This window comes from Vombatus ursinus, unplaced genomic scaffold (genome assembly GCF_900497805.2).
Source record: "Vombatus ursinus unplaced genomic scaffold, bare-nosed wombat genome assembly UNPS02014812.1, whole genome shotgun sequence".
Taxonomy (NCBI): Eukaryota; Metazoa; Chordata; class Mammalia; order Diprotodontia; family Vombatidae; genus Vombatus; species Vombatus ursinus.
The window spans coordinates 5,857,378-5,885,347 of NW_020954590.1; the positions used below are offsets into that span (position 1 = coordinate 5,857,378).

General features: G+C 36.4%; 1 protein-coding gene and 1 pseudogene across 2 annotated transcripts in view; one reads left to right on the forward strand and one right to left on the reverse strand.

The window, feature by feature from the left end:
- The window catches only part of LOC114054257 (carbonic anhydrase-related protein), a 183,067-nt gene that overhangs the window by 95,500 nt on the left and 59,597 nt on the right, over positions 1 to 27,970 (reverse strand). The gene's annotated exons all lie outside the window — the stretch shown is intronic.
- Positions 11,977 to 23,839, forward strand: LOC114054164 (annotated as a pseudogene).

A 27,970-nucleotide genomic window follows, 5' to 3' on the forward strand; every position in this document is an offset into this window, starting at 1 on the left:
TCTCTCTCTCTCTCTCTCTCTCTCTCTCTCTCTCTCTCTCTCTCTCTCTCTCTCTCTCTCTCTCCCTCTGTCTCTCTGTCTCTCTGTCTCTCTCACTCTCTTTCTCTCTGTATATGTAGCTCTTTAACTGTCTGGTAAAGCCTATGGGCCCCTTCTCAAAATAATGTTTTTAAATTCATAAAGTTAAGTACATAGGATTACCAAAGAAACCAAGTATGTTGAAATAAAAATGTATTTTTTTCTTATCCAAGTTCATAAACCTTCCCCCATCTCCATCTATCTATGGACCCTAGGGTAAGGAAATGCTTTGTCATCCTCTATATATGGTATAATCACAACAGGAAAAGCAAAGCTGTTTGTCTACAGAATTAAAATTGGAGCAGGTGGATTTTTTCAGTGGGTGAGTGTTTCCGACCAGTCAACTATATTCAGCCATGGTATTTAAGTCCTAGGAAAAATACTGAGTATTTCTGATGTACAAAAATTACTATTGCTGAGTAATTACATACAAGGAATGAAAGGGCCAGAACAAGGAAATTATTAAAAAGAATAATAAAAACGGGATGTTATAAGGATTTAAAGTTTACAAAGTCTTGTATGGTGGAATAGTTGGGCAGATCCATGGTCTGAGTTATCTAGGGATTTCTTTTCTGTTTATGTTTGCCCCCTCTACTGATCAACCAACCCTTTCTGGATGAATGAATGTGTAGACGAATGAAATTAATTTTTAAAGTACTTATTAAATACTTACTCTGTACCATGCACTATTTTAGTTGCTAGGAGTACAAATACAAAAGAAAAATAGCCCCTACGATCAGGAAGCTAACATTCTAAAAAAGGAAATAACACATTTAAGGGAGCCCTGGTTAGGGAGAGGCACTTTAGTTGAGAAAGTTACTAGGATGGTGAGTAGAGCCATAGAGAACAGAAACCTGGAGACTGAGTGGTTTGTATATATCCCTCCAGACATCTCATTGTCTACAGTCACGCTTACTATATTGCCCCAGATTCTTCATAGAAGAGACTCTTTTATGATTTGTGTCTCAGGTTTAGCAAAAGCTGCATACCTGATAGAACACTTTGAGCTTCCTCTCTCATCATATAAGAGCACATTTAGTTGGTCATGTGGTCAGGACATACAATATATTTGGCAATTTAATTTGAAAGTGAACTTATGTGATTTTTTGTTGTCTACAGAAATAATTTTTAAGACTGTATAAATGCAAATGAGTACATTAAGTGGGATACCATTTTGTGGTGGTTAGGGGTTGGTTATTTATGTCTACACTTAGTCTAATTATTGGGCCTGTACTATACTAATGAGCTGCACCTAATCATTAGGAGGCAACTACTAGGGGTAAAGACAAAGTTTGTTCTGTCATTTAGTTGTTTTCAGTCACATCCAGCTCTTTGTGACCCCATTTGGGTTTTTCTTGGCAAAGATACTAAAGTTGTTTACCATTTCCTTCTCCAGCTCATTTTACAGATGAGGCAAAACAAAATGAGGCAAACAGGGTTAAGTGACTTGTCCAGGGTCACATAGCAAGTGTCTAAGGCTGAATTTGAAATCAGGTCTTCCTGACTCCAAGAATGGTGCTCTACACTGCACCACATTGCTGCCCTAGAAACAAAATATCAAGGGGAAATTATAAAGCCCTTCTCAGTCTTTCCCAGCAACTTCTATTCTTTTTTCACTAACAGCAACATCACATTCAAATTATTCTGCACAAAAAATGCCAAAAGACTCCTCAAACAAAAGAAAATTTCAATATCAAAGGTTTTATACTGAAATTGGACCCCAAAGGCAAAATGAACTTTAAACTTAAGAATGAGACAACCAAAAAAAGAACACAATTTTTTAAGTTAAAAAACTGCAAGCAGAAGAATGCTATATTAGATATGATCTTTAATATTTGAAGTTAATCCTAAAAAACGTTATTATTCAGATAGCTCTTGCTTCCCTTGGGTAATTCATTTTTAAATTATTTCAGGAAATGATGAGTGTCTTCATTACTAGGAAATTTTTTCTTTGAAATCCCATGACATGGGAAAGAACATAATAAAGAGAACTATGTACAGGTTGAGGAGTAAGAGGAAAAGGAAAGCAATGGGAAGGAAAAAGAGAAAGAAAAGGAAATCGAGAGAAAGAGAATAAGCAACATTTTTCCAGTACTTTAAGAATGCATTATTTGATTATATAGATAATTCCTGAAAAACAATACAGGGCACAATGTCTCTACAACTTAGAACATGGTGTTCTTGAGATCTTGCAGAATATAAATTTAAAACTTGAAGATCTGGTCTCCAACATTCTGGTTGATATAGCTCTCTGATCCCAGATAGGCTGGTATTCTGATAATAGATATACAAACTGGCAATAGGCCCCCATTAGTAGCCTGTCCGTCTTGGTAAGACATGCCAGAGTTTATGTTCCAGTGGAATAGCTTTCAAGAACCCAGGGCCACATCCATACCACAATGAGTCATTAGAATAGAACTGCAGTGGAAAAGACAAGCATAAATAGCTTTTTAAAAAAATTAAGAACCAGACAATGAGAGTACTCGAAATGACCTTGTAAAGATCTTAATGGCTACCACTTTAGAATGAACTGTATGTAACAGCTAATGCAGAATAATTTAGTTCTGTGGATCAGGAAAGAGGTGGTGGATATAGTTCTAAGCTCACTCACTGCTCTTTCCTCCCAATGGTTGGTATCATAATGCTATCATAGTAATATATTCAAAATAATCACTAGCCATCCACACTGGAAAAACAAAGTAGATGAAAATACCTGTTTCCCAGATTCTGACAAGCAGTACAATAGAAACCCTATGGAATTATTTCACATATAGTTAATATGCTGAAATCTGTTATGTATGCATACATTATTTGTCAAAGTGAGATTATATTATTATAAATCATAGAAAATCTGTTTCCAAAGGACCAAATTGCAAATCACCCCCAAAATAAAGGAGAGATGAATGGTGAACAGAGCATATCACCAGCAATGATGAAAAGCTAAGAAGTGATGGAACAATGCTGATTTTCAGCATCCTTTAACAAGCGCTTTTAAAATGAATATCCTTGGGGCAGCTGGTGGTGCAGTGGACAGAGCACTAGCCCTGAAGTCAGGAGGACCTGAGTTCAAATGTGGCCTCAGACCAAACACTTGACACTTACTAGCTGTATGGCCCTGGGCAAGTCACTTAACCCCAATTGCCTAAAATAAAAAAAATTTTTAAGAGTTATTTAAAAAATAAATAAATAAAATATCCTTGTCAGACCATATGTCATAATTTTTGGTTCAGAAAATATGGCTACTGTTCCTATACTTTACTTTTCTCAATATTTTACCTTCTCAGTTGCTGTATCAGACCACACAAAGGGAAGGGGAGCTGCAATGAAGAAGATAAGGTGACGATTCTAATGTTGATCAAAAAAAAACAAACAAACCCTGAGATTGATATGAACATAATCAATCTATAACACCATCATCACCAAGGTGCTCCCTTGACAACCGGTGATTGCCACCCTCTCACCCTTTCCAAAGTCCCCTCTCATGTGGATCATTTGTGACAACATTTTCCCCTTAATGTTGTTCCTGATGTTAGGGGAAAAGGATGGGAGTGGGAAGACCAAAATAGAAGAGATGAATAGGTTAAAAGACTGTTCTTCTCCAGAACCCCACAACTAAAAGCTTTAATAATGCCTTCAAATATTTAGTTGTTGAAATAGCTATTTAAAAAAAATTAAGGGAATGTGCTAGATGCCTTTTGCTACAGAGAAATTTACTGAATCAAAAAAGGAAGCATAAATACAAACTAATGAAAAGTTTCTTTAAGAAATATGGAATATATATAAGCTTGGTCCTAGAAATGAGAAAATATATACACATATCCAACTTTGTAGAGGTAGGGGACTATGGGAATGAGATATTAACTATATTATCTAATTTAGCAGATACATTGACTGGTCTTGTTGAAATGCGTTTTTCTGTCTCTTTAAAAAAATTTATTGTAGGAAATTGCTCACTGAGCAGGAAAGGAGGGGGAATATATTAAGAAATAAAGATAATGTAACAGCACAAAATATCAATTAAAACTTTTAAAAAATATGGTTTAACCAAATAATAGTTTGCTCCACAGTCTAATAAAGCAAATATCTTTAAGTAATTTTTATAGCTAGAATAGTTTTAAGTCAAATATATTAGAGATTATGGTTGAACTTTGTGTTTGACAAAAATACACATTTTCTTCCATTAAATTTTTCTTCTGAAATCTCGTGTGTTCTCAGAATCTAGGTCAGTGGAGTGTAGGCTCTGCAGGTCCTATCAAACTAGAAAGCGTTTCAGTATAGTTGGCAATTCCAGTATAATTGCAATTAATTGATTGTTATTTAAGAACAAATCTAAGTAAGTTGGAAAAGCTCATGAGCAGGTTGGTGATAGGGAGAGGAATCTTTTGGTCACATTAACTCAAGGGCATCCACTAAGGTATTGGGCATGATCAGTGTGTATGAGAGTGGGGTGGTGCCATCTGTTTTGGTGGAAGAAATAGCCACATTGACAAAATAATAGCTTATGTAAGTACTAAAGATACTCTTCAAAGCACTGGTATGTCTTTTATAAATATATGTGCAATACATTTATCCTCTATTTTATCAGACTTTCATAAAGAAGGCAGAATTGTGGATTATGAATCAGGATCCCTGGTTTCAATCTGTATTGATTTCTGGGAAGGGGGTCTAGATCAGAAGCAAGAATTGTATACCAGGACCAAACATTATCCAATGAGAAAAGCTGCAAAGTAAAGTGGATAGCCTGAAGTCAAAAAGACCTGAGTTCAAATCCAGTTTCAGACACTTACTAGCTATGTGACCATGGGCAAGTCAACTTCTCTCTGCCTAGTTTTCTCATCTATAAAATAGCACCTACTTCCCAAGGTAGTTGCAAGGATCAAATGAGATAAAAATTGTAAAGAGTTTAGCACAGTGCCTGACATATAGTAATAACATATATAAATGTTAGATATTATTATTAGAGATATGTGCACAAAGATAGGCTGGAGTAAAAAAAGGGAGCTTCAAGTAAAGCACAGAGCCCACACAATTTGCACAACTGGTTATTACTGGTTGATTCTGGCTTCAACTCAATTCAATTTTGTTGAATATATATTAGTAAATTACTTCTGGCACAAGGCACTGCACTAAGTACTAGAGGTACAAAGACAAATGATTCCTATGCTGCCCTCAAGAAGCTTACAGTTGACTGAAGCTCACATTCTATTGATTTAGCTTACTCAAAATTAGTTGTCACCAATAGCAGTTTTACTCTCTAAAGAAACAGCAATCTCTGAACAGCAGACAATGAAAGATAAATACTGTTATAATCTTCCCATTTTGGTGAGACCTGACAGAGTTTATCTTCCATTGAAACATCTTTCATGAATCCAGGGTCCTCTCTACACAACAAGGCATTAAGTTAGAATTATATTGAAGGCAAGAATGAAGATTTTTTTTAAATGAACTAACCAAGAAGTATTCATATGTTCAGTGTGATCTTGTGACAATCCTACTACCTACAACCTCATGGTAAACTTTAAGTGCAAAATAATTGAGAAAGTTTTGCAAAGTTTGTGGGTCACAAGAGGGAGGATGGAGTTTTAAGTACACTCACTACTTTCTTTTTCCTGTGGTAATTTTGCTATCATAAAAACACAATCAAAAGAAATCACTAGCTATTGTTTCATCCACTGTATTTGTATCCCTAGTGCCTAATACAGTGCATCACACACAGTGGTGACAATAAATACTTTTTGGTTTATTGATTGATTCATTATAGTTTATATAATACTGTGAACTATAAAGTATTATGTAAATTATTGTTAAGATTTTATCTCTGATTTTAAGAAGCCAAAGAAAATGAATGAGGAACAAGAAATAGGAGGAAAAAAGGAGTCAACATTAAAATATTACATAAAAAGGGATATTCCATGCAGGGAAAGCAAATGAGATTTGCACAAGGTAAATAAAATTACAGTATGAAAATGGCCATTTCTTGCTCTGATAGTAAGTTATTTTTTTTCATCTGTAGAAAATGAATGTAACTACTAAAATGTAGGCTTCAATTTCTTCATCTGGAAAATGAGAGGATTAAACTAAATATCCTCTAAGATTATTTCCAATTCTAAATCTATGATTTTATAGTCATATACCTCAGCCTCTCAAACACATTAAGTCAAATATATTAGAGATTATGGTTGAATTTTGTGTTTGACAAAAATATACATTTTCTTCCATTATATAGGGACAAGGTGGGAACTCAACTTGCTTTTACTGACATGGCACCTAGGCTGGACCTGAATTGTGGTCATCACAGATTCAGTGAGATAGATAAAGATAGAGATATACACATACATACACACAGATATACATACATATACATACATACATACACACAGATATGCATACATACACATACATACACATGATGTGCACATATAAATTACCTGTATGTATAAATTATACATAATATTATATATACATAATTACAGATACAGTATGTATGTATGTACATATGTACATTATATATATATCTATGTTTCTGAATCTCTCAAAAAAAAGTCTACATGGCTTTTGGGAGGACTTAGAAATGGTAATACAATTTTATCCTATCTATAGGAAGTTTGTTGTATCATATCTTCAGAGGTACAGTTAAAGATCATAATCTCAATTTGCAGAACTTGTTTTGATAAGATTTTTATGTTTGTGACTAGGTCAGAAATGTCTCTAAAAGTCTATGTGTTTGTTCGTCCATATTAAATAACTCTCCTTTCTTCTCCTCTCTCCCTCCCTACTGTCCTCACTGCTGAAGACATCCTGAAGGAAAGAGAGCACCTGCCTTTAAGAAACTTGATTCAAAAAATCTACAAGGTGCTGGTGGAAAAAAAAAGGAAGGTATAGAGATGATGCTCTATAACAAAGAGATGTGCTCTGTAACATATGACATTTGCAACCTCTCAAGGAGTATCAGTGTCCTGATTTTTATCTCCAATCCAAATATACACTGCACTTCATATTCTTCTTGGGATCCTATCTTCTGTAGAAAAGTTCATTCTTGTAATTGGGAGGGAACTCACTGTAGTAGATGAATCTTCAACTTGGCATCAGAAAGACCCAAGTTTAAATCCTGTCTCAGATCTTTCTGCCTTAGCCAAGTCACTTAACTTTCTTAGCTTCAGTTTCCTAGGAAGAAGAATAGCACTTACTTTACAGCGTTCTTGTGGGAATCAAATAAGATGATAGAAGTGCTTTCCAATCCCTCAATTATTGTATAAATGTTAGTTATTATTATTGTTGCTTGTTGCTATGGAAATTTGAGGAGATATTTTTCATTGAGATATGAGATACGAGGAATCTTCCAGGTTTGAGGTTCCTCTAATGCATGTCACAAATTTTAATCACCAGGACATCATGAACCACGTCAAACATTATCTAGAGCCAGAGAGTGTCTACATACACGGAAGTATGTATGATTTAACCAGATTTGGTTTTCTAGTTCTAATAAAGGAAACTTTCTTCCTTCTTGCTCCTCCTCCCCAACTTATCCCTACCATTGCTTTGCACATTCGCACTCCCATCATAATTTGATTGTGTCTTCAAGTGTTTCCAAATTTTTCAGTGCTGTCATTTGTTGAGTCTTGGGTTTATCCAATAGACAAATTAGAGGAGAGAATCATGACAAGGTGACCATCCAGAGTCAGAGTATTTAACAGTATTTTTAATAAATTCTACCCCTAGAAGGAACCAAACACAGTCCTATCATAGACATTATGCATTGCAACACAGAAGCTGTTTGGTCTCTTGATCCATGTCTATTTGTCCATTTGCTTGTGGGTGAGAGGTCACAGAGAGCAATAGCTAAATTCTAAACATTTTTTGTTCCTTTCCAAAATTTATCTATAAACTACTAGAAGCGACGTAGAGGAAAGAGCTTCTTCAGAAAATACGCTGCCTGTAAAGGAAATGTTATTCTGGAAAACAGAATCAAGTAGCAAAATCTAAAAAGATGATTTACCACCAAAAGGATGGTGGTTTCCCTCTAGATGATGTATTTTAACAGCCCACTGGATGTCATATTTGCATAGGTTTTGCAAGAGTCAAATCTATTTAACTTTTTTTCTCCATCGATGCCTCAATGCAGTGGTAGCCCCAATCATACCCTTGAACATAATAATGGTGATCTTCTGCCCAATGTGTTCATTAATAGTATTGGTGGATTGAGTTCTTGGTTTTTCCTTTCCTGAACATCTGCCTAACAGAGTGATGGTGTGGTAGCATATCAACTTGCTTCTTGAAGAATCACAGAAGATGCCTTCTACCTTCCACAGCATCATCCTATAGCACAGTGATTTGCACATAATAGGGATTTAAATAATGTTTGTTCAATTGAATTACTGCTATGAATATACAAGGGCTTCAATATAGCTTCAACCAGGCCACCCTCAATCAGGGTCCACTAATGCATTTTTCAGTCCTGGAACCACCCAAAGGGCAAAATAAATATAACAAAGCCCAAAAGACAGGGTAGCCATATAAAAATCTAGGCTTCCCTAAAATAGACTAAAATTTTGTGGTAATTTAGGACCCTAACTGAATGTCTCATTCATTCCAAATAATGATCATAAGCCATCATTTAATCTGTCTGAGTCTCAGTTAACACATCAGCAAAATGAGAATAATAATACATAAAGTACCCAAAGCTTTGATAATATATGTAAAGAGTTTTTTCAAACTTTAAAGTACTAAATTAATGACATAATTATTATTATTTATTATTATTATGCCAGGTAGCCAGGGCAGACTTAATAGCTAACAGTTAATTCTCTGATGGCTATTAGCCATTATAGAATACTTCCTTTCCAGTCAAGTTAACTGGCAAAGGTTTTATGCTACTAGGAAATGTACAGCCTTGGGTTATAATCTACTTCCCTCTCTACTCCACACTCCCACACCCTTTCGGAGGCCTCTGCTTCCTCAAAGAAAGGGCAACTTGGTTTCAAATGTCATGACAAGGACAAAGCCACAAAAACCCTCTTCAAGGTAAAAAAAAAAGTCACCTTTCAGTTCAACAATCAACTTATCAACATTCTCTTCTTTATTAAACAGATAAAGCTCCATCAGCTTCAGGTATTCTGGAATGAACTGTCTATAGCAACAATAATAATTGATAATTATATCACACATTAAAGTTTGCAAAATACTTTACATAGACAATCCCATTATCCCAATTTATATATGAGGAAACTGAGGCTTAAGAAAATTAAGTGACTCATCCATCATCATAGAGCTAAAGATTTAAACTCGTCTTTCTGATTTGAAGTCTATCCACTAAACTATTGCCTCTCTTTCTGTCACTAGGAAACACTCCAAGTCTTTGATTCCTGCCAGCAGTTATGTGTGGCTTGTTCCCATTTGTAGCCATTCCAATTCAAACACAAAGACCAGCAAGATTACCTGATCCAAGTGAAAAATACACTTCTCAATCTTGCAACATAAATTGTGGCTAAGGAACTAACTGAGTACTTCTTGAAACTGTGACATGTTCCTGTTCATCCTGAGAAACAACTGGGATATTATTTAAATAAGACAAATGTATTGGGCAAGAAGGTCTGCCAGAACCTCACTGATTATTATTGGGAAGCTGAAAATGCATTGGTTAAGCCAAAGAGCATGAACAGGTGCAGTCAGCTTTGCTATAACTTGAAATATGAGTTGCTAAAAATCTCGAAATTAAAACCACAGGGCTTATGGGGGAAATGAAGTTAGAGGCACAACTTCATCAGTGACATAAAAAAGACAGGAGCCAAATCAAATGGTAGTACATTTATATGCATGTTGAATGGTTAAGAAATAAATACTATAATAATTAATAGTGGCATCCCCTGCCATGGGTTGTTGTACAACTTACACCTGGGTTCCCACAGGGTCAGGCTGGCAAAGTTGAGTGGCTGGGGGCTTGGTGAACTCTGGAAGGTGAGAAAGGGAGGAGGGTCAGACCAGCCCATTGCCTTCCATAGGGCCTATTGTACCAGAAGATATATAATAAATATAGCACTTTACCTTGAAAAAGAACTGAAGTTAACTTATGGAAGTGGGCATTGGAAAGGTTGCAATTAGCAAGTTGTTGTGAAGTTGTACAGTTTTCTGTGTTCTCTCATTTTTTTCTTTGATGAAATTTTGAATCAGCGAACACAAAAAACTAACATTATACTCAAATTGTTCCATAATAAGTCAATCCCTTTGGAACAAATTTGAGTTTTCACAACAAGCATTATAGCACAACTGACTGCATTCATAATGTCCAAACTGTGTCAAGCAGGCTCTTTTCCACTTATCCCTGTCACTAGGTCTAAAAAAAAAATCATAAGAACTCTATAAATTCAGAATAATATGCATAGATACATGTTTCTTAATGCTAATAGCTAACATTCATATAGTGCTTTTAAGTTTGTAAAGTGTTTACATATATTATCTTATTTTATCCTCACAATAACTCTCTGAGGTAGGAAACATTATTCTCCATTTTACAGATAAAGAAACTGAGGCAATTTAAGTAACTGTCCTAGGATAGAGTCTGAGGCAGGAGTTAAGTACAGGTCTTCTAGTACATGCTCTATCCACTATTCATGCTGTTCTTAGACTCTAACCAAAATATCTGAGATTAATGACAGCAGATAGCTGCTGCAAATGACTATTTTGTTTAAGGCTTGGTAATCAATGTAGTCTGCCTCTATATTTAGGAGAGAAAGGGAGAGACAGATAGAGGCAGAGATATAAACAGAGATAAAGTGAAGAAAAGCCAAGAGAGACAAAGAGACAGAGAGATGGGGGGGGGAGAGAGAGAGACAGAGACAGAGAGAGAGAGAGAGAGAGAGAGAGAGAGAGAGAGAGAGGAGAAGCTAAATGTTACATCAGCACTTTCTTTGCATTCATCTGAATGTACTTTCATGGTGCTAGTATCTTCCATTCATTTAATATATAAACTCATCTGCGCCAAAAGGATGTACTATCAATGAAGACAATTTATGGAACAAACATATTCACAACCTGCAGAGAAAGGATCTGCTTTTTTCTGAGTGAAGGTTCACTGCAATTCTTGTTATTCTGGGGGAATTTCTTTCTTTATCTTGCTGTTAACAAAGGTAAACACACACAGTGGATAGAATGCCAGACCAGGAGTCAGGAAGACTCATTTTCCTGAGTTCAAATCTGGCCTTAGACACTTACTAGCTGTGTGACCCTGTGCAAATCACTTAACTCTATTTGCCTCAGTTTCCTCATTTGGAGAAGGAAATTGCAAAGCACTCTATAACTTCGTCAAAAAAAAAAAACTCAAATGGGGTCATGAAACATCAAGCATGACTAAAAATGACTGAACAAAGCTAACACAGCTAAAATGGAAACCTCATCACTGTTATCCCTGAATATACCTGGATTGTTTGTGCTTTTTAAAACTAGAGAGGCATGAACCTTTTCAAAACTAGAACTGTACAGCTTCAGTCACAGATGCCCAAATATCATCTCAATTGTAATCAAAACAATTATGCCCATGTTACTTCCTCCTTACCACTGAAAGAATGATTTCATGCTATATAAATCCCTCCCTCTACTGCTGCCACAACCAGGGATTAACTTTTTTTTAAGGGCCTCCACCGAAGAGATATTCGTTATCTCCTAACTTGGCTCTGAGAAATAGACACAAAGTTCAATAATAAATCATTACTTAAGTATGATCTCTTTAGTCTGGATGAGGATCCCAAGCCACCTCAGTCCAAAGGATGACATTGGCAAGGTCAGAACATTTGCTTCTCCTCCTCCCACAATTATGTTCCTCAAGCCTAAGATAGCAATGAAGTAGTCATTGCAGAATTAGCAATATACTTCACAGCTATCTTAGAAATGTTTTCTTTACACAGGATGATGGCAAACATTGTCAAAATATTGTCAGATAGAAGTCACCACAGAGCTTCCCAGAGGTTGGTATCCCAGGGAGATGATGATAATGATGATGATGGTGGTGGTGGTGATAATCATGATGATTGTGATGATGACGGTAATGAAAATGATGAGTATGATCATGATTATGACCACGATTGTGATAGTGATGGTGATGATGATCATCATGGGGATGGAGATGGTAATGATGAGGAGGAGGACGACGAGGGTGATGGTGATAATGATAACTAATATTTATATAGCACTTTAAGGTTTACAAACACTTTACATGTTATCTTATTTGATTCTCACAAGTCTGTGAGGTAGGTGCTATTATCATCCCCATTTTACAAATGAGGAAACTGAGCCTGAGAAAGGTTGAGTGACTTGGCAAGAGTCATGCAGCTAAGTATATGAGGCAGGATTTAAACTAAAATCTTCCTGACTCTAAGTCCATCACTCTATCCCCTATACCACCTAGCTCCCAAGACTAAAGTTCCCACCCAGATTCAAACTCCACATCACTGGATTCAGAGTCTAGAGAGTTGACCATTACACTATGTGGCCACCATGTTCTTTCTATTCCCTGAAAACTTACCCAGATCGAAGCCACCTTCTCAAGGCAAGTAAAAAAACTTTAGTGGTCAGCTTCAACTACCAGAGGAAAAACCGAGATTCTAAGAATTTTTCCAAAGATCACACAATTTTTCAATAATAAAGTAGGCCCCAGCATTATAAAACACTAAGCCCAAATCTTTCTCTTACATCCAAGCTAGTCTTTCCAACAATAATTAAAGAACAGAATTTACTGTCATGAATTATTATTGAGGGGAATGGCTTAATAATTTTCAAAAATGGATCAGTTATTTATGGGAATAAGGATAACATATGCTATTACTGTAGACAAAAATTATGCTTAAGGGTATGAAATAGTCATTAACTAGGATGGAGAATAAATTTTCCCTGTAGGAAAGTATTGCATGATTAGGGTCACTCAAAAGGATTAAATATTCTCTAGCACTAAATGCTGCTGATGGCAGACTAGGCAAAGTAAAATGTCACCTATAAACTTCTGATGTTATCAGATTTGTTTAAACTGAAGAAAATACTATTTTGATTGTACTAAGTAATATGTTTTTAGGTAGTAGTAAATTTATAGTCCTTTAAAATATTCATTATGGGAAAAAATATTCATTGTGACACTGAAACATTAGGGGCTAATTGTATTTACTTTAAGTGAATAATATACAGTATGGAAAAAAAGTACCTTCAAAAGTTATGAACTATCCAAGAAAACACATCACTTCTACGAAAAAAAAAAGACAATTTTCTAGTACATACTGTATTATCTTTTGGCATATATGCTATATTTGCTTAATGTTAGATTCATTCTCAGACCGTAACCAGTTTATTTTTCTCAACATACAAAGGAATGTTTTTACAATGTAGCTCCTAATCACTTAGAAATGAATAAATTTTAAATATGCCTCTTAATTGGATAGTGTTTACTTAAATATTTTCTAGATGTGCAAAAAGCTCAATGAAGTAATTTTTTTTAAAGTTGGTAATTTTTTAACCTTCATGAAGCGATAAAATAAATTTCTAGCCTCTATCTAACTTCTCCAACCTCTTAATAATAAAAATGAATATGTCATCATCATCTGGCTATTATGATAGCCAGAGTAGTGAACTAGAGTCAGGAGATTTTAATCTTGGCTCCGACACTTACTAGCTCTGAGATCTTGGGCAAATCCTTTAACTTCTCCATGTCTCAAAGAACCTTTTGTGCAAATGAGGTTAATATTACCAGTAGTGTCTATCTGTAGTGATTAAAAGGTTCAAGAAACATAATTTCTGGGTAATTTAATCATTTTACTAATGAGGCCAGCATGTTTACTAATAAAAGGATGGTCATTTGGGCTCTCATAGACCAAGGACAATCATGGCAGTGGTCTCAGGGCTTCTTTGTTCTTTTGAAAGAAGAGTGGCAATCAACTCTGATTGGTTAACAATTAATGAAAGAAAGAATATTACAGGGAGGGGCTGAGTGTGACATCATATCATCCTTGGACAGAGAGACTATCTCTATACCCAGACCACCCCCAGACTTGGACAATCTATTCAAAGAATTTATACCCTTCCCAAGCCTGATCAGAACACAATGGCTACTACCCCTTGGTGGGGTCTTGAACAAGAAAGTTAGTCCAATTCCATTATCAGCAATGTCTTTCAAGAGACTGAACTTTTTAAAATCAGGATTTTAGAAAAAGGAGGAACTCTGGATCTCCCCAAGTCATTGGTTACAAATAATCATTTATCTCATATCTTACAGGGCTATTGTTAGGTTCAAATGAGATCATGCATAATAAAAGTTTTGCAACTTTAAAACTGCTATGTAAACACTAGCTATAGTAAATGGCTCAAGTTCAGAAAATGATTATCTCATGGTTTATATAGGACTTTATCTTACAAAGCACTTTCCTCAAAGAAGTACTATGAGGTAAATAATGTAAGACTGATAAGTTTCCATTCTTCTCATTCAATCATAGAGAAGAGAGCTTCTCTTAGGAGAAAGGGGCAAAAAAGACCAAGTAGGGGTAGGGATTCCAACTAATTAAGATGAGTCTTTTAGCTCTTAGTTGGTTGTCTCCAAGTAAAAGCTTTGATTACAAATCAGTGAGAACCGCCCCCCCCAACCTGAGTATCTAGTTAAATGAAACTTAAGCCAAGTGCAGATAAGTTGATAAAGAACAATGAAAGCAGACCAAAATCTGTGATAGTTGTCCTGAATAACAAGGCAGGTTAAGTGGTATTTATAAAAATAATTGCAAAGTGTTTCCAGTACTATATCATTTAATTTGGGACATAGCCTGATGACTCAGGACCAATAATAAGGAAGGATCAGGATTTCTAAACTTAGAACTTTAGTGTAGGCATTCTAAATTACCTTTATGGTTCTGCACCTCAGGGGCCAAACTCTGAGGCCCCCCCTTACTCCACTGCCTGCCCTTCTCCCTCTTCTTTCTGAGGGTTTCAGGGATGGGAACTGCTAGCTTGTTGCAGAGACATGAGTCAGGTTTTCTGGGAAATAGGCCACCCCATCTTTCAGCATATTTACATCTAGGAAGGACTGTTCTCTGCTCCATTTTCCACCTTTCTCAATAGAATTTTCCTGGGGCCCAAGAATTCCTAGTTATGGCTCCCAGCCCTATAGAGAATTGAACAAGTAACTAATCCTGAAATATGTATAGCACTGGCAAGCAATACTCAAATATTCCCATGGATTTGTGATCTCATTAGAGTGAATATTCCCTACAACAAGGCAACATGGATGGTTGCAACTCATTCTTGCCTTCCCATCCTATGTAATTCTTATTCACATCCTTCCATAAGTTTGCTACAAGGGGTCCACCCAATGTACTGGAGGCCTTCCTCAATTTCTCAGGGTATTGTTTGGCGGACAGCAGAATACACTGGCTATACAAGATTTTTTCCATGTAAGGACCCAAGCAACCTCCCCATCTTCTAAATTAAGAAGCCAAGTAAACTCAAATACCCAAAGAAAGGCCTGTCATAACAACCAAAAGCCCCTTTTCCCACCTGCAGAGTTTGCAAATCAACTAGGCACCAATTCCCAGGCATCCCCCACCCCCACCCCAGTTTTCAGTACCAATCCCAGGAGTTAGGCTGCTGACTTCCTCCCCACTCCATGCCTAGTGCTGTTTGACCCAGATGAAAACACTGTAAAAACCCACCTGATTGTACAGGTTTTGGCAACCCAAAGAAACGTTCTAGGGCTTCATGCAAATAGAACAATATGTCATCTGCAATCAGGTGTACTAGAAGACCCTCCGTATTTTCAAGGGAAACCCTCATCAAGTTAGATTCAACACTGGATCATTTCCACAACAGCAGCAAACACCTTTCAGTGAGTCTATGCCTTTCTGTTTTATACTTCACATAATAATTAACAATCAGGGCAGAGGGGGTGGGGTGGTCATGAAACAAAGTTATCTGTTATATCTTTCAAGGAATCTTGCATAGCTTTGACTTATGCTTGGGAAACACTATATTGTATGAGAGCCTTTAAGGTAGTGGTTATTATAGCAAATCAAATGCTTTTGTAATAGTTAGAAACAATAAACACACTGAGAGCTTGGGTTCTGTACTTTTAGCTAATTGTGTGATGATAAAGATGTGATTTCTTGTGATTATTTACAAAAGCCTACCTGTTCCCTAATAATACTATAAAGGATGTCCTCCAAGTGGGGGAATATCATTTTCATAAAATTATATCTAGAAGGGAAAGTGAGGACAGAAGTTGTTGATATTCCTTTAGTCACTTTGGGGGGGCGGGGTTATTAATAAGATGCAAGATGCTTTTTATGTCACAAATCCTACCCTTGCAAAGTGTACTCCAAAGAGTCTGAATGAATAAAAAGTACTTTAATAGAGAATATAATTATGGAAAGTATATTGAATTTAAATTATGAAGACTGGAGGTCTCTAATTTTGCTACTTATTACTTATGTAATCCTAAACTTCGCACAGTGGATGGGCACCAGGCCTGAAGTAAGAAAGACTCATTTTCCTGAGTTCAAATCTGACCTCAGACACTAGCTGTGTGACCCTGGGCAAGTCACTTACCCCTGTTTGCCTCAATTTCCTCACCTGTAAAATGAGCTGGAGAAGGAAATGGCAAACTATTCCAGTATCTTTGCCAAGAAAACCCCAAATGGTGTCACAAAGAATCAGACATGACTGAAATGACTGAACAACAATGCTAAACTACCATCTTCTAACATCCTATACTGGTTTTCTCCCCATGTATCTTTCCAGGTTTAGTTAATTCAGAATAGTCAATGAACTTTCTAAATGTGAGCAATCTATTCCATGCATTCAGTTCCATTGTTAACTGTCTTTTAATTCTCAGATTCCTGAACCAATGACTTCATGTATACTATTTTCATATTCAATATGTTTATAGCTGGCTATCTATAGAATCTTAACCTTATTCCTTGCAAATTACAAAACACTGCATAAAATTATTTTCCCCTATGCTACAATACTTATATTCTGAATATCCAATTATGCTTTTAAAGTGCTTAGGGGAATCATTTGAATGAAATATATGAAAGAACATAAATTTGTATTATACTGTGTTTCGTTTAATAATGATAATTTCCATTATCATCCTCTCAGCTCAACACACTTCTTAAATTGTCACAAATCCTAACAGCATTTCTCTAAGGCTGGCTGGGATGAGTTTAGCATAATTATACAATAGGTACAGATGAAGAAATTGAGGTTAAACAATTGAATGGAAGTCAAATAGCAAAGCCCATGGTGAACTGGGATTATAATGTAACTCTTCCCTACTAATCTCTACCTACCAGACCAAGCTGCTTCCTTAGGAAAACCTTAATACCAAAAATTGCACTTCCCATTGATTCATTTCAATTTTTATATCCAATTTGCTTTCATTCATATAGTTCCATAATGACTCTGTTGTGAGCCTCCATGGGGATTCAAATACAGAGATGGAGCAGCAAGAATACAATTACCTTCCTAATGTCACCATGCTTTTTTGTTCCCTAATGAGGACTGATTTCTTATGACTAAAATACTTAAAGCTTTATATATATATATATATATAGACACATATATATACACATATGTATGTATATATACATAATATGTATGTCATATATACACATGTTCAATTTTCAAGTTTTTAATAATTCTGTGATATCATCTTATTAAAATAGAAATGATAATACTGTGCTGTACTTTGATTTTTTTTAAAGTCAGATATCTCTCTGTCTTGCCATTACTATAAAACAAGCTGATTCTATAACTTCTACCACATTGTTGTGTCTAATGATATTACACACACACGCACACACACACACACACACACAAGAGCCAGTGGCTATTCATTTATCTGTTTTTACTACGATTGAAGCTACACAAATTTGGATAGGTATAGAATATACCATTCTATTGTTTTGATTATATGTTGATTACCAAAAAGGAAAGAACTTTATTTTTAATCCTATCTTAACCTAGCAGCACTCCTTACTCTGTACTTTTGCTAACTCTTTCCGCTTTATCAAAATGCATTACTCTTGTGCCCTATTTCCTTGGGTTCTTTCAAGGTGACTAAAGTTACCCTGATAAACAAATCCATAATAAGCAATTATACCTAGCACAAAACAGGAGCCAGAAAAAAATTGCTGATTAATTGACAACCCCTCCTAGAAAAAAATTTTATTATAAAAGAGTCATTCAAAACTTTGACTCAAAGGAATGATCACATAGTTAGGTGACACAGTGGATAAAGCACTGGACCTAGAGTCAGGGAGACTCTATCTAACTGTGTGACACTGAGTTGATAATTTCCTTCAGTTTCCTCAACTATAAAATGGGGATAATAATAGCACCTTCTTCCCAGGTTGCTGTGAAGAACAAATAAGAGAATACTGAAAAACACTTAGCCCAGTGCCTGGCACATAGTAGGTACTTGACAAATGCTTATTTCCTTCCTGCCTACTAATGGTGAGAATGTCAGGGACTATGACAAACAAGTAGAGAAGATAGGTTTGATTGGGAGGCTTTTCAATGTAGAGCAAAATGGCAAAAGAAAAGGTTGGTACAGGGCTTAAGGGGAATTTGATGAACTTGTGGAATTGCTGAGACCAAGGAAACAAAGGTGAGTGAAGTTCTCAAGTTCTATTTTTATATCAAGTTGTATGTTTGCTAGTAAAGTTTTAACCAGGTGTTTAATGTTAAGTTTTTTTCAATAAAATAAAGCTTGAGATCTCAACTATTATGAAAATTAGAAGAAATTGTACAATTATTGCATCAAGAGTGCTATATTTCTGCCACAGCCAATCAACTGTTATTTGTATACCAGGCATAGGCAAACCTTGCTCCTAGAAAAGAAAATAAAGAGACTCAGAAAATGTCTTTCCACACTTCAGGTTGTTAAGAAGAATGAAGCATTCCTAATATAAAGAGAACAAGGCTTCAAAGTGGCAAAAAAAAAAACTGAGGTATAGGAGAGGAAACTTGACTCTTGTCAGAATGTTGGAGTGGAATAACTGAATGTTACCCAGAGAAGAAAGAGAAAGAAAAAGACGAGAAGAGAGTGAGATGTTCTTAGGAGCAAGATGTTATTTATCCACAAAAAAATTATATAGTTGAGGCACAGAAGGTATCAGGTAAGATTCCATCTAGTAAGGGTCAGAGAAGAAGAAGTGACAGTAATTGGTGATTGCCTCCTCAGCATTACTAAAAACAGCTATTTATCAAGAGATAACATCAATAGAGAAGTCTGTTGTCTTTCTGAGTCATGTATTTAAGGCATAACAGAAAATCTTCTAAGAATTATCAAAATGGATAACAGCTAACCCCTTCTAGTGATCCAGATGGGCACAAACAATATTACTAGAAGGAATCTAAAAAAGTATTGCCAACAATTATGAAGTCTGACATGGGTAATTGACTACCATAGGACCACCAATTCTGTTCTCTTCACTGTTGTCAATTCAAAGTAAGAAAAAAATTAGTTTGGGAAGTAAAAATCTTGCTAAGAAGATGGTGGCTAAGAATGGAATTTGGACATCCAAATCACAGATCTTTACAATGAAGGAATGGAGATTCTTGGCCAGAGACATAGTACACGTACCCAGTAAGAAAGTATTTGTCAAATGTCATGCAAATTTTATCAAAATGACTTTAAACTATAATGGATGGGGATGGGAGAAAATTATATAGGCAGATATATAGTTAGATAAACATCTACATATTTACATATACACATGTTTCTATGTATATATATATGTATATGTATGCACATATGTGTGTGTGTCCTTCAAGTTAGACACAATACTACAATACTACAAGTAGCTAAAAAGAATAAAAAAGTACAATAGTTGATATTACCCAGAAGTTTACAGGAGACAAAAATTTGAAATAAGTCAGTAATAAAACCTGTGACCTCAGATATCTATAACCAAATGCCCAAAGTTTAGGCAACAAACAAAAGGAACCCGAGGCCCTAAGAAAGAAGGCAAAATTTACCTCAAAAGTATCAGTGAGAATTGGTAAGAGGAAACCTTAGATGAATAAATGGTGCAATAGACAGAGTGAAGGATTTGGAGTTAGAAGGCCTAAGTTCAAACACTAGCTCAGATACTAGTTGTATGACCCTAGCCAAGTCATTTAACCTCACTATGTCTCTATAACCTGCAAAATAAAGATAATAAAAGCACCTACCTCAGAGGGTTGTTGTGGAGATTGAATGAGTTAACATACGTGAAGCACTTTGCAAATTTTAAAGGATTATGTAAGTACTAGCCACAAGGCCTTGGTGATGGTTAGCCTGAAGCAGAAAAGACATGGAGAGAATATGACAGCTGTCTTCAGATATTTCAGGGGCACCTGGAAGAGGGATAAGACCTCCTCTGCCTGATCCCAAGGGCAGAATTAGGGGAAAGGGAAGGAGTAAGCATTTATATAATACATACTATGTGCCAGGAAATGTGCTAAGTGCCTTACAAATATTATCTCATTGGAAAGAAGGAAGAGCAAATCAAAGTTGTAAAGAGACAAACCTAGGATTCAAGTAAAGAAAACATTACATAGAGTCACCCAAAAGTGAAATCAGATGCTTCACAAAGTAGTGGCTTCCTGCAGACTGGAGATATGAAGGTCATTTGTCCACTGTGAAGTAAAGAGGAACTCTGTTAAAACATAGGTTAAAGTAGGTAGCCTTGAGGTTCCATCCAACTCTGGGATTCTGTGACATCTGAATAGAACAATATCTTGGAGTATATATTTATTGAACTAGCTCATCAGATGAACCAAGCAAGAGTTGAGTGAGGCAAAGGCTATAACTTTTTTTCAACTGTTCTTTTCTCATTTTCTCTATGTTCAATAATTTTTTGCTCTATAACAAAAATAAAAGAGAAAATGTGGCATAATGGACATAGAGTTAGCCTCAAAGTCAGAAAGACTTGGGTTCAAGTCCCAGATCTTCAGAGGCAATGTAATATAGTGGATAGAATGCTGGATCATCAGGAAGTCCTGGGTTCAAATCCTGTCTCAGACACTAGGTGACCTAACGCATGGCACTTGAAGTCTCAGTACTCTAAGAAACTTTCTGAGACTATGTTACAGAGGTGTTGCATTGGTACAGAACATTTCCTCATCCTAGAACCCCTTATAGGTTATATGACTTGCCCAAGGTCACAAAGCCAGTATGTATCAAAGGCAGGACCTGAAACCCAGTTCTTCCTGGCTTGGAGGCCAGCTCTCTAGCCACTACACCTTTTGGAGGAGACGAAATAAACATTTATTAAGTGCCTACTATGTGCCAAGCACTGTGCTTAGTACTAGGAATACAAAAAGAGGCAAAAGGTAGCCCCTGTCCCCAAGGAGCTCACATCTAATAGGGGACGCAACATGCAATCAAATCAAAAGCAAGCTATGTACTGGATAAACAGAAAATAATCCTAGGATCAAGAGGGGTGAGGAAGACTTCCAGTAGAATGTGGGATCCTAGTTGGGACTTCAAGGAAATCAGGAAGGTCAGTAATCAGAGCAAAGAAGAGAGAGTATTCCAGGAATGGGGACAGCCAGAGAAAATTCCCAGAGCTGAGAGACAGAGTGTCTTGTCTGTGGAACAGCCAGGAGACTAGTGTCACTGGATCAAATGGTATGTGTTAGAGAGTAAGGTTTAAGAAGACTGGAAAGGTAGATGGGGGCTAGGTCATGAGAGACTTTGACTGCCAAACAAAGCATTTTGTATTTGATCTTGGAGGCAACAGGAAACCACAGGAGTTTATTGAACAGGAGAGGGGGATGACATGATTGGGCCTGCATCATCATCATAGTAGTAATAGGGTGGGGAAAAAGGAGGAAAAAAAGAAATTTACTTGATGATTTTGTTTTATATTTGAAGGGAATAGCAAGTTGTACAGTTTCATGTACAATCATCTTTGTCATTATGCTATATTATGGAAATGCTTGTTTTATTCCACAAATAAGTATTAATTTAATTTAAAAGGGGGGAGTAGTAGTAGTAGTGTTTATATAGTACCTTTAAAAATGATTTTACATATATAATGTATAAATATACAAATATATATGCATATATATTTGTGTCTAATAGAGCCATCTCTAGGGTAGGTGGAGGAGGGAAGAAAAATGAAGAAAAAAAAAGAACGATACATGATAACCTTGTTAAATATATAAAAAGAATAGCAAGTTGTACATAATAGATTTGCAGTTTTATGTGCTATCATCTTTTTTCTTTCTACTGTTATGAAAATACTAGGTTATTTCTTAAGTTCAGAATAAAATAAATAAGATTTTAGAAAAACCTTCAGGTTTTGAAAGTGTTTTCCTCACATCAGCTCACTTGTGCAAGCAGTATGATTCCCATTTCATAAAGAGGAAATGAAGGTCAAAACAATTAGGTGAAATTGCCTGGGATTAGACAACTAGTGAGTAGCAGAGCCAAGGCAAATTGTCATTGCAAGGAAATATCATTGATTTTTTCCCTGTATGGGTTAATTATGTTTGGTCTATTCCATGAAAAACTTCACCCATAGCCCCTGCCAGCCATCTCACAAATGCATGTCTTTAAGTTTAGGGACCCAGGTGAGAGTGTATGGATGGTTCAATGCCAATCTATCATAAGTAATAGAAAAACCACTTACAGAAGATAGCCTGCTGGTAGTAGCTCAATAGCATTACCTTTATATATTGAGCACATCACAATTATTTAAAAATAGGATAATCAGATTCTTACTAGAAATGTTGCCACTTTCAGAGATAAATAACTCTTAAAGCCACTAGGTTACCCAAAGCTATTATTTACTCAAATAGATGCAGCTCCTAAAATTTCTGAAATTGCTCCTGCTGGGTATTTCTTACAATCTGTTAGATGTGTAATGATGGCTCTTCCTGTCATTTTAAATCCAGTTTCATATAAGTTGCCACCACTGCAACTCTGTCTCCTTGCCACCTGCCCCCAGCTGACAGCCCTGTCACCGGAAAGGACATGAATGAGTACAGTAACATGGAGTTCAACCAAAGAGTCCAAAATCTACATGAACAAGAATGAGCAGGACCTTGGTAAAATGTTTTTTGGAGGGCTAAGCTGCGATACAAGCAAGAAAGAACTGGCCAAATACCTGTCTTGTTCTGGCAAGATTGTAGACTTCATCATTAACAATGCATCTAGTCACTGGAAGATCAAAGGAATTTGGATTCGTGCTTTTCAAAGATGCTGACAGTGTTGATAAGGTCCAGGAACTTAAAGAACACATACAGGATAGCAAGTGGATAGACCCTAAAATGTCCAAATTTTTAAAATGAAAGGATCCCCCTAAAAGAGTATTTTGGGGTAGATGACATCTGAATAACAAATCAAAGAATATTTTGGAACATTTCACAAGACTGAAAATATTTAATTTTCTACACACAGAAAAGTGACTGGAAAAAAAAAGATTCTATTTTGCTACATATACAGATGAAGAACCAGTAATGAAATTATTAGAAAACAGATGTCATCAAATTGGTTACGGGAAGTGTGAAATCAAAATTGCACGGCCCAAAGAAGTACGCAAGCAACAACAGCAACAACATAAAGGAGGGAAAGGTGCGACAGCTGGTGGACCATATGATCTAGGGGTCAGGGCAAGGTCAACAAAGCATACATGGAATAGCATCCCAAAGGAGTGGTAATCAGCAAGACAATTATCAGCCAGTCATACTAGAGGAAAACTACGAGAAAGCAGGTGCAGATACTACAGAAACCTATCTTATAGCATGACAACATTGAATAGAGAACCAGCTTTTACTGATTTGAAATGACTATTTTGTAAAGGACTTCAAGTGTACAAGACACAATTCTGTCCAATATAGAGTGGCTCATTTAGTTTTCTTGTTTGTACTTTGTTCTTTATAATCAGGGTTATGGCATGTGGATTTGTGTTTATAAAATTTTATTTGTATAATTTCATGTCAAATGATTCCCAAAAAATAAAGTGCTTGTAAAAATAAATAAATAAATGCATGTGCACACGCACATGTGTGTATGTACATAGATACACATAGTTCATCAAAAGACATTTCCTTCTATCTATCATTAGTCCTAAAAGTGAAATCAAAATCCTATTTGATCCCCATTGCTGCTCAGATACTTGGTAACTCAATGACCCTGGGTTCCTCATTTGTTAAATGGAAATAATAAAACCTATCTCACAGAGTTATGGTGATCACTAAAATAATATCTCTAAAGCATTTTGTAAACTTTAAAGTGCTATGTAAATGTTCTCTCTTATTATTATTGATTTATCTAATCCAGATCCTAGTGGCTATTATATACCCAACTCCCAGGGCATTCTTCCTCCTTTCTCAATGACTTTGGCTCCAGTTACCTCCTCCACCCCAACTCCTGCCCTCATACTAGGGGACTTCAGCATATATGTTGATGTTCCCTCAAATACCCTAATCTCCTAGTTCTTAAATCTGCTCAGTCCCCATGGCCCCCTCCTCCACTCCAATTCAGTTATACAGAAATGGCTACCCCCATGGTCTCACCATCATCCACAGAGGTTTCACTTGCCAAAATCAAGAATTCTGAAATTACTTTATCCATTCATAATATTATATAATTCCCTCTCTGCCTCTGCTTTACTTTTTCCAAACTTAGTCTTAGTAATTATGATCATGAACCACCTCAACTCTACACTAATTCCTATTATCTGATCCCTTGTTTTCATCTCCTATTGTTATTCATGTTTCAGTTCTAGATCACTCTTGCCATTGGCCTCCTAAATCTCTAATCACAGGCTGTTGAACAGAGCCAGATAAAGTCACAGATTCTGTGTTATTTAATTTCAACTGTGCTATCACTGAAACAAGGCAATTATTTTACTCCTCTATAATTGATTCTCTATACCCACCCTCCACAACAGATGTTCCAAATTTTCTCCTCCCTACTTAATCTTCCCCCAGTGCCCCCTCCCCTCAACTAAGGTTCCTGCCTCATGCTTTACCAACACACACACACACACACACACACACACACACACACACACCATAATATTCACAGAAGATTCCTTTTCTCCCCTCCTCCTCATCTCACCTTGACGTTAACTCCCCAAGCCCCATTTCTCCTTTTACTTCAGTTTCTGATAAAAAGATAGCCCTTCTCCTTGCCAAGGCCAGCCCCTCTACAAACACCCTTGATCCCACCCCCTCCCATTTTTATCCAGCAGAGTGCCCCTATTATCACCAACCCCTCCCTAATCTTCAGTATTTCCATATATTTTGGTTTCTTTCCCAATGCCTACAAAGATGCTAAGGCTCACTCATCCCTCAAAAGAATCCTCACTCTGCCCACCATTCCTGCTAACTATTGTCCTCCCTTCAAGCCCAGGTCTTTTAAAAAGCCATCTACAATTCCTCTTTTCTCACTTCTTAACCTCCTCTAGTCTGGCTTCTGACCTCATCATTAAACTGAAAAACTCTCTCCTAAATCATCTCTTAATTAAATTACCTAAATGAATCTCTTATTTGACAAATCTAATGGCCTTCCCTCAGTTCTTATCCTTATCCTTCACCTCTCAGAAGAATTCTACTCAGCTGATCACCCTATCCTCCTGAATACTCTCTCTTATCTGGGTTTTTGTGACAGGGTTCCAGCCTGGCCCTCCTCCTCCCTATCTGACCACTCATTCTCAGTCTCCTTTACATCATCTATGTCATGCTGACTTCCTCTGGGTGAACCCCCAAGGCTCTGTCCTAGGTCCTGTCCTCTTCTCTCTATACTCTCTCACTTAGCGACCTCATCAGTGTTAATAAGTTCAATTTTTGTCTTCAGGTAGATTTGTATTCAGGTAGATTAGAGCCCTAATCTCTCTTCTGAGCTCCAATCCCACGTCACTACTTATTAGACGTTTTAAACTAGATGTCTCATAGGAATCTAAAACTCAACATGTATACAACATGTACAAAACACACACCTAAATCCACTCCTCTTCCAAATTTCTGTATTACTGTCAAAGATATTATCATCCTTCCAGTCCCCAGGTTCACAACCTTGGTTTCATCTTCAACTCCTCATTTACAGACTTAAAATATAAAATCAGTTACCAAGCATGTTATTTTTATCTCCACAATATCTCTCAGACATGTCCTTCTCCACTCGCCCGGCTGCCACCATAGCTCAGGCCCGTATTATTTCTCATCTGAACTACTGCAATAGTTGTGCATTTTTATCTCCCTAATTGAAATGATTTTCCTAAAGCACAGGTTATGACCACATCACCACCCTACTCAATAAACTCTAATGGGTCTTTATTACCTCTAAGGGTGAATATAAACTCCTCTGTCTGTCAATTAAGTCTCTTCATAACCTACCCATCCTACTATTCCAGTCTTCTCCTGAGATCCAGCCATACTATCTACCCTTTATTCCACACACAAGATACTCAATACTCACTCTCCTAGAGCTGTATCTTTGTACTATCTGTCCCTTAATTCTGAATGCATTTCCTCTTCATTTCCACCTCTTGTGACCCAAATGCCCTTCAAGACTCGACTCAAGAACCACTTTCTCTATGAAACATCTACTATTCTTTACAAAGGCTAATGCCCTCCCTTCCAAAATTATTTTGCATTATCTTACATATCCCCAATTATATACAGATTTTCTCCCCCATTGGAATGTAAACTCCTTAAAGATAGAAAGGATTTCACTTTTTTTTTATATCTACAGTGCTTAGCACATAGTAAGCACTTTAAAAATTCTTGTTTGTTTATTGATTGATCACCCAGCGTATGGAGGACTGAACCATGGCACTACCTGTTTAAATGAAACCTTGCCTAAGATACTCTATTAAAGCTCTCCCCATTCCCAAATCACTTTACATGTCACCTTCATATATTTCCAATCCCCCCAGTAGAATGTAACCTCCTTGAAGGTAACTATTTAGTTTTTTTTTTTTAATCTTCATGTGCCCGGTACCTAGCACAATGCTTTGTACTTACTTTCTTCTCTAAAATCCTATGATTTGATGTACCCATGACCTAAGTCTAATTTTTCTGTTCCACAAAATTCATTTTCTCACAGTTGCTTAGAATTCTATGGGGCTCTGAGTTTGGAAGCATTCCATAGAAGTGGAACCACAAGGGAGATCTTTAAGCAGGTCAAACACCCTTGAAATAGCAATTCCTACCCTTCTCACAAATTCCACCAGGAATCTACCCACAGTAGTGAACCAATTGAATAAAAATAACCCTATTTTGTCAGAAGAATATTTGAGGTGAAGGTCACAGAAAACAGATCATTCTTCTGGGGTTGTTGTTGCAGTATCATTTTAATGATAGATATCACTATTCTAGTAAACGGAGGAAAAAAAACATTTAGGATTTAGCAGCTAGTACAGTATTTTGGCAAGCACAATGTCCTGAAGTCACTTAATGACTGGAATTAGATCACAACACATGACATGGTCCCTGCTCTTCTGTTAAACAGGATGCTTCATGTCACAAAGGGCCTCAGTTTCCTAATCTGTAAAATGAGCAGGTGACCTTAATGATCTCTAACATTAAATAATTCTGATAATCTCTAGCTCTTCTGTTTACCCAGTAGGCCTGACTTTTCACAAACACTGACATACTATATCAACAATCCCTATTAGAATATAAAATAATAAGAACTCCCTGAATACAGTGTAAACATAAATAAGGGTCTAAGCTATAATATGGCTGAGCCTGTCTCATGGAGAAGTTACCTTTAAAACACATTCTGCCTTATAGAGTAGAACAAGGAAGTCAGATCCACTATACAACATGCTACTGTATTAATGAACAGCAATAATTTTAAAAGATCTGTGCTGAACAAAGAGTTAGACTATCCCTAAGAGTTTCATCTAATAAGATACAGTTTCATAAG